The sequence below is a fragment of the Haliaeetus leucocephalus genome, unplaced genomic scaffold (genome assembly GCF_000737465.1).
Source record: "Haliaeetus leucocephalus isolate CR32 unplaced genomic scaffold, Haliaeetus_leucocephalus-4.0 Scaffold889, whole genome shotgun sequence".
In the NCBI taxonomy this organism is placed as follows: domain Eukaryota; kingdom Metazoa; phylum Chordata; class Aves; order Accipitriformes; family Accipitridae; genus Haliaeetus; species Haliaeetus leucocephalus.
In genome coordinates this window covers 3,196,920-3,209,197 of record NW_010973325.1, presented here as the reverse complement: position 1 = coordinate 3,209,197, position 12,278 = coordinate 3,196,920, and positions in this window count along the sequence as shown.

Genomic DNA, 12,278 nt, shown 5'->3' with positions numbered 1-12,278 from the left:
ATGCTACAAGAATTACTGGGGCTGCAACAACACCTAGGCACAGGGGAATCCATTACGAACGGCATCAGTGATGCAGCATTAACTCTGGATTTCCTTTATTTGTGCTTAATTTACAACATTTCTTGCAGTCTTTTATTTCAATGCGATGATTTTAGAAATGCAAATCCCATGGCCATGGATTGGAGACTATAAAGAAAGGAGTCTATTTCCCTGATGTGATACTTCAGGTGATCCCATTAGACCTGAACCATCAGGAAATTAGCTCAGTATTATTGCTATGTATACTGATTTTGTGCTTTTCTCTCATTTCTTCAGTGTGTTTGTTTGAAGAGAATATTTACAAACAAAACAATGAAGAAGATAATATCTACTCAAATGACCTTAAACATTTTCTCCCCAAACCATGTTTTAAATACATAAGATGATAGTATTCAGAGGTAGCTTTTGGGCACTTTAGTAATAGGGACATGAGTGCTGTTCCACTATGTTAAATAAGGTCTGACTTAAACCGGATGAAATTGGGCCCTTTGATTCACTCTTCAAAATTACAATCCTAAAAACATTGACCCTTTCAAGTATGTTACTAAATCTGCCACCTCTTGAAATGAGGTATTTTTTGAGGCCAACCAGCCCAAATTTTTCTTCTCGCTGCTAGTAAAAATAGTGTCATAGGCAGATGTAAAGCAAGATCAAAGTGTTTGGCCTCTTATAAAAAATAATGATCTTATCACATTGTTGGTGCCTATATTTGGCAGTGCTCTAGTTCCTATTCCTCTTTTGAAATGTTATTCTCTATGAATTCCTTCATTCAGAATCAAGCCCCCTACTTCATATCTTAATAGATGCTTTCCCTCTGCCTTAGGTTATTTTTATTTTAAAATTATTTATAGATGGCTGTACTCTTGGAGCCAAGAGTTACTGCACCAATCAGTTCTCAGCAGATATACTTATCTCAGGCACATTAGTTGTTACCGGGGTAAAAAAACTCCACCTATTGAGACGAAATCCAAATGTATTATCTTACCATGTTGTGGCATCAGTCACCTGTCAGCTTCTGTGGTACGAACTGTTAGAGCTGGAGAGAACCCTGATCTGTTTCTGGTGCAATGGAATCTCATATGCCTTAACCATTTTCATGAGGTGCTTGTTACACCAACAGCAACTCTTAGTAATGGCTATGTTTCCGCTTCTTTTTCTCAAAAGTGTTTCTGTTCTATAGATGACTTTGCTTTTTAAGAACTTATATCTGACTTTTGAAAATACCTATTTATAGAAGTTGAAATTAATCCCAATTTTACTGATACATCTTTCTCATTTTTCTGAAGCACCCCACATAACATTATTATAAAAACATCCATAAAGAATAAAATGCTCCAAATGTATATTAATCTCAAGAATATAATGTTAAATTAATCTGTCTGAAATGTGAAAAATATCCATGCCTATCTATTCAAAAATAATGAAACTAGATTTCCAATAATTAGGATGTGATATTAGGAAACGCCAGAGCTGACTCTGATTTATCTCTATGTACGTGTTACTCTAATTATAGCAAGATTGTACTTGACAAAAATATTTTATAAATATCAGTCAGTCTTCCATGTGCCGGTACCCCGTGTCAGCAAACACGGAGACAGCAGTTACAGACCAGATGGCCTAGCTAGGAATGTGTTGTTTACATACATTTGTGTGGTTTCATTGTGTGTTGTGAATGTGCAAACCTGGTTCACATGCCTATAGGCAACAGTTATCCATTTTTGTCTAATTCTTCAGTAGTTAGTTTGCACTGATGGTACTAGTTTCAGGATTGATACCATTATTAACATGATCAATTCCTCCATTGTATGAATACAAATTAGTTTCATTTGGCAAACTTTTCTCCAAACTTGAAAAAGTAGCTTTTTTAATCAAAGCAAATATCTGTTCTTGGCTTATACTGCATGCTCAGTATGAAGCTAAGTCATAATCTAAATGACACAGTGGTCTCCTGTTTTAGTTCTTATCATAGAGTCACAGAATCACAGAAATGTTGAGGCTGGAAGGCACCTCTGGAGACTGTTTAGTCCAATGGCCCTGCTCAAGCAGAGTCAGCTAGAGCAGATAACTCAGGACTGCATCCAGTTGAGTTTTTAATATCTTCATGGATGGAGACTCCACAACCTCTTGTGGCAACCTGTTCTAGTGGTTGACCACTCCTATACTAAAAAAGTTGTTTCTTATGTTTAAGTGAATTTTTCTGTATTTCAATTTGTGCCCATTGCCAGTTGTCTTTTGAATGAGCACCACTGAAAAGAGTCCAGCTCCTTCTTATTCATTTCCTCCTATCAGGTATTACGTACATTGATAAGATCCCCCTGAACTTTCTCTTCTCCAGGCTGATCAGTCCTGATTCTCTCAACCTCTCATATGACTCATGCTCCAAGCTCTTGATCATCTTCATGGCCCATTTTGTTGGGCCATGTCTCTCTTGTACTGGGGAGTCCAGAACTGGACCCAACACTCCAGATAGGTCTCACCAGGTCTGAGTAGAGGGGAAGGATCAGTTCCTTCAACTTGCTGGCAATGCTCTTCCTAATGCAGCCCAGTATACTGTCGGCTTCTTTGCTGCAAGATACATTGCTGGCTCATGGTCAACTTGCTGTCCACCAGGACCCCAGATCCTTTTCTGCCAAACTGCTTTCCAGCCAGTCAGACCCCAGCATGCAACTGGTGCCTGGGTTTATTCCTCCCCAGATGCAGAATTTGTGTTTTCTATTGTTGAATTTCATGAGATTCTTGCTGGACCATCTCTTCAACCTGTTGTGATCCCTTTGGAAGGCAGCACAACCATCTGGCATATCAAACACTTCTCCCAGTTTTGTATCATCTGCAAACTTCCTGAGGATGCACTCTGCCCTATCTTCCAGGTCATTAAGGAAGATGATAAAGAGTATTAACCCCAGCATCAAGCCCTGGGGTACACCCCTAGTGACTCCCTCCAGCTAGACTTCATGCTGCTGATCACAACCCAGCATTTCAGCCAATTTTCAGTCCACCTCCCTTTCCATTTACACAGTCTATACTTCATCAGTTTGTCTATGATGTTGTTACAGGACACAGTGTCAGAAGTCTTGCTGAAATCCACAACATCCACCATTTTCCCATCATCCACTGGGCCAATCATCTAATCGTAGAAGAATATCACATTAGTTAAATTTCCCCTTCATAAATCCACACTGACTACTCTTCATAACCGTCTTGCCTTCGTATGTTTGGGAATCATTTCCAGGATTGGTTGCTCCATCACCTTCCAATAGAGGAAAGGTTGACCTTCCTGTAGTTCTCTGGGCCTTCCTTTTTGCACACCCCCCCCCCCTTTTTTTTTCCCCTGACATTTTCTCTCTTCCAGTCCTGAGGAACCTCCCCAGATCACCACTGCCTTTCAGAGACAGTCAAGAGTTACCTCACAATGACATCTGTCAGTTTCCTCAGCATTTGTGGGTCCATCCTGTCAGGTCCTGTGGACTTGCATGTGTCTAGTTTATTTAAAGGTTGTCTATCCAGATTCTCCTTCAAGTCTTCCTTGCTCCAGACTTTCCACTGGTCTCAAGAACCTGGGATTCCTGAAGGTCGTGTTAACAGTAAAGATTGAGGCAAAGGAGGCATTAAAGTACCTTGATCTTTTCTGTGTCTTTTGTAACAAGGTCCCAGCTCCATTCAGCAGTGGACTTGTTTCCCTTGTCTTCCAGTTGCTGCTGATGTATATGCAGACATCCTTTTTGTTGCCCTTCATGTCCCTTGTCAGATGCCAGATGGCTCTTGGCTTTCCTGACACCATCCCTACTCATTCATATGGTTTCTCTATATTCCTCTGAGGTCACCTTCCTGCTTCCATGTCTGGTACGCTTCCTTTTTATGTCTGAGTTTAGTCAGGAGCTCTTTGTTCATGCCTGCAGGCTTCTTGCTGCCTTTGCTTGATTTTCTGCTTGTCGGGATAGACCATTTGTCAGCTTGGAGGAGGTTATCCTTGAAAATCAGCTAAATCTTCTGGACACCTCTTCTCTCCAGGGCTGTACCCCATGGGATTCTTCCAGGTAGATTACTGAAGAGGACAGATTCTGCTCCCCTGAAGTCCAGGGTTGTATTCTGCTTTTGACCTTGCTCCCTCCTCTCAGGATCCTGAACAGCACCATCTCATGGTCACAGCAGCAAGGTTGCCTCCAATATTCACATCTCTGATGAGTTCTACTTTGTGAGAATCTGGTCCAGCAGAGCATCTCTCCCTGGTGGTTCCTTGATCACCTGTGTCAGGAAGTTGTTCTCAATGCACTCCAGAAACCTCCTGGGTTGGTCATGCTGGGCTGTGTTGTCCTTCCAGCAGATGCTGGAATAGTAAAAATTCCTATGATCACCGGGGCCTGTGAATGTGAGGTTTACTCCAGTAGTTTGAAGAAGGCCTCATCTACTTGTCCTTCTGGATCAGGCAGTCTATAGAAGAAGCACATCACAACGTCACAATATTGTTGTGGGTGCTAATTTTGATCCCTAAACTTTCAACTAGCTCCTTTCATTTTATGTCCAGATTCACATGTGCTGTGGCTTACAGGGATAGAAGCTTTCCTTAACGACTTCTTGCTTTCCTTAATGACTTCTTGCTTTCCTTCATGACTTCTTGCTTTCCTTCATAACTTCTTCAGTCTGTAAACGCTCCTGCTATGAAATTGGATGTGAGTAGGACCATCTCTTCTTTAATTGCTGGGTCATTCATCAGAATGAGGACAGGACCATTTCAAACCACAAAGAATCTCACTAGTCATCAGTCACATTAGAGGCTTTTTAACTGCTGTCTGCAGTGGTGGTGTATCTTCTGTTTGATATACATTAACATTTCAAAGAGAACTGATTGTTTTAGCTGTGTCTTAGTCTGCGTCTCAGTGAGACACAGTTCACTAATAGATCCTGCTGCTTACGTTTATTTGTGCTTCTTGTCTTTGTTCCTATTTTATCATTCAAATCGAGTTATTCCTCTGCCTGCAATTTGTGCGCTTTAATTAATTGGCAGGAGATTGGTTTTGTATGACCTGTAAGATATTTTATCAGTAACTTGTTTGCACTTTGTGCATCCAATTACAGTATCTAGATTTTAGGGAACCATAATTAGTACTATATACTAATGATAAGATTGCAAGTTAAAAGGAAATGCACAACTGCATTCTAAAACTACATGATTAATTAGAGATTTTAAAATTAAGTTCAATTTACATTTTGGCAAAACAGGATGCAGTATAATATCTTCATGTCAAGGGAATACTTGTTATTAGTAATTAACAAAAATTAAATGTGCCTCAATTGCAGGCTTCAAAATAAGAATGAAAATGAGGAACAATATTAAACAATTTCATGCGCCTAGCAAGAACAATAATTTCTTGTAGGTAAGACATGGCTGGGCTGGGAACAGGTTACATTCTGTTCTTTTCTTGCAGCTGCCCTTCTCATTCAATTACCAGGAGTCATTTTGTAAAATGTTTAAAGCACATACATGATAAGTTTTCATAGCTCCAACAGATAATTTGCATGCCCACGGCACCGATCAGACAAAGAGAGTGTCTCTCATCTAAGCAGTTTCCCAAAACACTTAAACTTTTACTGACTGCAGATATTGATGAGAAACCCTTTATCCTTACCTCAAAATAAACTGATCCAGTGATCATTTAGGATAATACCTAGGTAGCTTAGGCAGGTTGCTCTAATTTAGGTGTCATGCAGTGTCAAAGTAAAGAATACAATAATTCAGCAATTCAGAGATGCTAAGTGGAATCCTGTGTGATAGGGAAACAGGTGAGGTTACACTGGTCTGAAAGAAAAAATAAATTCTCACAATCTGAATACTGGGTAGGGCAGAGCTAGCCAAACCCCAAATGGTAAGGGCTAAGGCTCTGTACATACTTTTTTCTTTCCTGAAGCACAGCATTTGAGCTGGCGATACTTCATAGCTACCTCCAGGCTTTCCAGAGCTCCATGGTTCTCTGGAGAATTGACCTAAGAGTAAGTTCCCCTCTCTGCACAGAGCTTGAACATCTTATAAGACTTAGTCTGTCCCCTGATGTTTGCATTTTAGACACCAAAGTAGATACTCTGAATCTTACCCTTTGGCAACAAGGCATTAGGTGAATGCCTTGGGCAGCATAGCTGAGTGAGTGAGTGAGTGATGTGAGAGGCTGGGTATTTTTGAGTGGCTTCCTCCTTGACATAAGGGGCTATGAAAGGGCAAAGAAAGGAAAGAAAGAGCACAGCACTCATTCTTGCACAGGCAGTGGTTAACCATGTCCTAGGAGCAATTAGATGTACCCTTTTGGTCTTTAGCCACCTGACTCTAGAATGATGTGTCTAACAAAGCTGGTGACCACACTGAAACTGGGCCATTGTGCCAACAGGCATTAAAGGTCCATCAGGCAGAAATAGAGCCTACAAGGTGTGGAGGCCATATCTCAGTAACCAAAGTATTCAGTGGAAAGAGGAAGGTACTGAGATCCAAATATATGTAGCTGCCTAAACTGATATGTATGGAGAATTTTGTGGTTAAGGTTCAGGTGACCATGACAGCAAAGGCATTCTGCATTGCCCAGCCTCTACCTATCTCAAATCTGATGCCACAGTAGGTCATCTTTATCTCATCCTTTTACCAGAAGGAATGAGGTGAATAGCTTTCTGGTGACATAGTTGAACTAAACAATGTTTAGTGCTACCGATCTTTAACAGGCTCTTCCTCTGAAGTAGGTAGAGTCTGGGAGGTAAGTGGGAGAAGGAATTAGAAAGGGAAAAAAAAAAAAAAAAGGAAAAAAAAAAAAAGATAAAGGAATGGCATAGACATCCTGGTCATCAGTCAAGTTGTCCGAGTCTAATCATGGCATCTGTAAGCATTGCCCGAGGCAAGCAGCTGCCTAATTCTTTTCTTTCACTATCTACATTGATTTGTCAGTGCTACTTATTGACTGCTTGATGTTATTGTTCCTTTACATTAACCCACTAAGACTTTGTAGTTTTGTTAAGAAAAACTGCAGCTTCTCTCTCTCTACTAGTAATCATTATTCAGCTGTATCTCCCATTGTGGCTGAAAGAAAAGAAACTTCAGAGGTAGGACAGAACAGGGTTAGAAGAGTGAAGGGATGTTTAACGTGAAAGAGAGCCTGAAGTGGTCAGAGGAGTTGAAAGGGTCTAAAAGAAGAGGAAAGCTCAGGATGCAGAAGACCAGCAGTAGAATAAAAAGGAAAACCCAGGGGGAGACAGAAATTTTTACTTTTATGGAAACCCAAAGAAAGGAAAAAAATAAGATTAAAAGTGTAGAAAAAAGGAAGATGGCAAAGATAGGAAAAAACATGAGAATAAACCAGGAGAATCAGGAGATGAATTAAAAAAAAAAATTTAAGATAAACTGAGGAAAAACATACATTTTTACATTTTCTTTATGTTGATTCGGATTTATTGGACAGGATGTCCATACTTATGGTCTATTCTTTGGCTAACAGAACAAAATGTTGTAGTTCATGAGCCAGAAGGAGAATGATTTTTCAGCCACTTGAAGAAGCATGACCACAGCTGTTTAGCACAAGCAATAAACACTGCAGTCTCACATACTGCAGTTCCCCAATATGGCTAAGTGGTATAGTTCCCTATGGTGTAGGAAGAAATCTCCCCAAAAACTAGCCTGCCCCATTCCCTGGAACACTTTATCAGTTTCTATCACATAAGTATTGCTCAGTCAGTAAGTTTTCAATCATATAGGTCATTTAAAGACATTAATTAATCCAGAAAGAGAGCACCTTTAAGATATTTACCACAGTATTGATGTGCTGACATTTTTCTTCTTATGACAGACAGAATTCTTCAGAAGCACTTATTATCTTTGTGCTATTTTTCAGAGTCTTTTTTTTTTCAGATTAATTTTAAGGCCTCAAAATATACTTGTGTGTCAAACAGGACTTTTATAATTGTCTGACCAGAATCAGAATATGAAGAGGAACTATGAAGTAGCTTATTCAGTTCAAGTAGTTTTCCACTTGCATTTTGGAAACCTCAGTCTAAATGCCAGTGTCAATAGGCTGCAGGTATTTTAAGGCTTTTCTTAAAACTAATGCTTATTGAAAAGTTCATCCAAAATCAGGTCATACCTTAAAAACCAGCAAAAATCTTTTAAAAGGTTTTCAAAAGCTGAACTTGGAAAAGAAAAAACAATGTGTTCAGAACCATTTCACCTTGACCTACATTACTTTGGAAGGCTTTTGGGGCCTGCAAAGGACCTGTATTACCAAAAAAAAAAAAAAAAGAGGGAGAGAGAGAGAAAAAGTAAAGAAAAAAACACGGTAACCTTCAGAAGACATTCAGCAGAACCTGACAAAGTTTTGATTGAAGAAAGATTGATTCTCTAAAGTTTGAGTGGTCAGACATGCACTGAATTTGCTGAGGTTCATTGCTATATCCTAGAAAGTATTTTCAGTCCTTCTAGCCTAATGAGCTTATTAGTAAAAGGCTGAAAGGATCACAGATTGTCTATCAAGCAAGATTGTCAGTCACACGCTGTTAGCAACTCTGCTGTGATTTATATACCATGCTTAGAGAAGAGGGAGGTATGAAAAAATGAGCCTTATTGTGTCCTATGACCAGTGCGGTGGCACAAAATAAAATGTACAGCATTATGTTTAGGGGGTGGGAAGGTATATGTTCTGGATGAGGAAGTCATAGAAAATTAGATAGAATTGTACCTTTCCCCTCTTGTTTCCTCTAGTGATAATTATATTGCATAGAAGAAATTGAATTACCTGCAGCAGTAATAGTTATGGTCAAAAAATATGCTATTAGATGTGATTGAAAAGTGGGGCAGGGCAGGAATGGGAGGGGGGAAAGCTCAAACTCAGCTCAGCTGCTGTTAGCAACAGGCATTTTCTAACTTCCCTGTACTCAATGTAACTAGACACGACTGATTGTTGGTGCAGTTTTACATCCAACAGAGACCTTTTTTTCATATCTTTGCTTTATTTTGTGCATAGTAGCAGGAACTATTGACAACTTCACTTATAGAAGAATATAATTTAGGGGGAAAAAGTTGGGATAATGTAGTTATTACTGAAAGATTTTCAAATTTTTAAAAAAGTAGAGGGATTGTAATGTAATGCTTCCCAGTGAGACTTGTATCTAAGGGGAATGAAAGTGAGGCTTGTGAAAATTACACATAAATTAACAATTAAAGAGAATTAGATCCAGGTTGAGCTGAGCTGAGCTGAGCTGAGCTGAGAGTCATACACACAAGTAACTACCACCTTAGTTAGGGTTGTCGGATAACCCCAGGAAATTCTTTGGGGCACAAATTTATCTTGGATTAAAACAACCCTTCCTTGTACCTCCTGACAGATATTGCTTTCCCTTCCACAGAGTAAGGGCTCATCTCTTTCCAAATCTTTCCTTGAGGTGACCTAACGGCTCTCAATTGCTCCCTCTCTGCATTCCTCTTCCCTTCTGGCATATCTGAGTCCTGATGATATAGATTGCTTTGTAAGTTTGCAGGCACCTTTCATGCAAAAGGGAAAATCCAGGACTCCCCTCTGAGAGCTTTTTATCCATGGATCTTGTTTTACACTGTTATTGAAACCTTGCTGCATAAATGCCGAATCCTTCCTAACTTACTTATTTTCAACAAATTAAGATGATAAATCTAGTCTTTTTTTTTCAGAATTTTTTTGTTCCTTTTTATTGGCTAGATTGTGTGTGACTGGTATTCAAGAAAGGGATCTTTTAAAAAGCTCACCTCCCAAATGCCTCCCACAGCTGGAGAATTGCTGAATACAACAGCTGCATCCAAAAGGGATACAGTAGGGTACAGTATCAGTCCAAATTGGTAAAATCTTAGTTAAGGATTTTGCTACTCACCAAAAATATGCATCAGTGGAAGTTTTTGGGAGTGACTCAGCTCTGCACCACTTGTTATAAAGCCCTGTGTAGGCTTCGGTAGAGAATAGTCTATGTTCATTATTTGTGTAGCTGTCCCATCATGGGAATGTTACTGTTGACAACATAAATTGCAGCCATCTTCAAATTCAGCCAGTAATCTCATCCTCAAAGTATTTAAAATAGATAGCCACTTAAATTAAAGCTTCCTAAAGCTGTGTGCATTTCAAGCATTCAGAGAGAAAATATGTGAGCCAGAAACTTTCAAACCGGCAAAGGCAGCCTGTCTGCTTCTTCAACAATGTAATGACACCAAGGCAAATAGGAAGAGGGAACAGTTTTTGTGATTTACCTCCTCTGCTGTTCACTTCCACTACTTACCTAAGCAGGATACATTTATTTAAAATTAACCTACTGAATATTTTAAAATGACAGAAAGAATTACTTCACATTCTCTCCCTGGCAAATAGAGAAGGACAAGATAAAAAATTCAACCAATCATGAAAATTACTATTTCCAGCAAACACTCTTAAAAAATTATCAGAGCACCTTACCTTGCTGAGCAGCTGGTCAGACACAGTCACCAAGTATTCATATTCAGTGTCTGCTGCATAATAAAAAGCTAATAGTTTGTATTTAATTGAACAGACTGAATTCATCAGAACCCTAGCTGAAATAGAAAATTTGTATCAAGAAATTCCAATTGAATAAAAAATACTTCAAGTTTGGATTTCATGTATATTTAAAATATTTTGATGAAATGAACAGAGAATGCTTCAGACCATGCAAAAACATGTCTTTAAGAGATCCTGTTTTACATATCAAATATGTGTTTTATGTTGTGTTACCCTGCTGTCAAGACAAACGGTCATTACTTGTTATTTGTCTCCATATCTCTCTTAGTAAGAGTTTTTTGTTTTGTTTTGTTGTGTTGATTAGCACGGAACATTTATCACAGTCAGGGCTTCATGGTTCAGCTCTTCTTTTTTAAACAAAAAGGAGAGAGGAGCATACATTATAGGAATGCAAAATTTCATAACCTTGTCTTAGAAAACAAGGCATTTAAAATGCTGCTCCAGGAGTACCACTTATGCAGATTAAGGATATAGGCTTAGTAGAGATCAAAATAGATAACAGAGAATTAAAAATACTTCACAGTACACCATCTTGCCAAGCTTTGCATATCAAATAAATGTCTTCATTAAAGCTATAATTAATAATTATTTTAATCTTTATACTGGTGACGTAAAAGCCACTATGTCTGACCCAGATCCCACCATAACCCGTATTTGCAAACAGGAAACATTTACAATTTAAGATTAAAACAGAACAGGACAAACGAACATATGCTAAAGGCAGGAATAAGGTAAAAAGACAGGTCAGGGTTCACACGAAACAAATGCGTAAATTGGTTATCAAATTGGTGTGTTGTCAAAAGTGGTGAGGATGTGGTTTATCAGGTCAGATGATATGGCTTCTATGCATCATGATAAAAATGAGGTGTGATCTGCTTGAAATCTGTGGTTTCACTAGTGATACTTAATTTTAGATTACTTTTGAGCTGAAGATCCCAGAATGAAATTTTTGGAAAACACATTTTATGTTAAGAGAACCTATTGGCAAATCAGTGCTGTATTTACAATAATCTCATCCTTTTTTAATTAAAAAGTCTAAAAGAGTTCTTGTTTTCATTTCAAAACATTTCATTTGGAAATGTGCCATTTTAAATGTTCCATTTTATCATGGAAAACACAACATCGAACTTAAGGAGGAGGGAGATACTTCTGTGGGAAAGTCCAAAATTTGCCTTTTGGGTTGGGCCCTAATTAATGTTTTTGTCTTTTGGACTAGCCAGTGACTAGAATTTTTTTTTTTTTTCCTGTTACTTCCTAGAAGACATTCTTGAAAGTGAGATTTGCATTCGAATCAAACTATTCACCCTTTAGATCTCAGCACCTTTGATTTTCAGGACATTGGTTGTGTATGTTCTTCATAGTTGTTTTTCTTATATCATCTATATTTTGATGGAGTTTTTCACCTCCTCTTATTTCTGATTAGTGGCATATATATGGTGTAGTTTTGTACTGTGCTGAACAGTTGCAGTTCGCATTGTCCTCAGTGAGATTTGATGATCAACAGTTCTGCAGATAAAATAATTTGTGACCTTTGCCTGAAAACCTACACCCAAGGGAATCCTGCTGCTATTCATTTCTCTTTCTAGAGCCTGCACTAAAGAGTTTTCTCTTTTACAAATAATTGAAGTTTCTTGCCTTTTAGTTTGACACTGTTGAATTTCTTGAAGCACCATGAGCACATAAGGAACAATGCTATATAAATCAAATAATAATAATATGTATAAA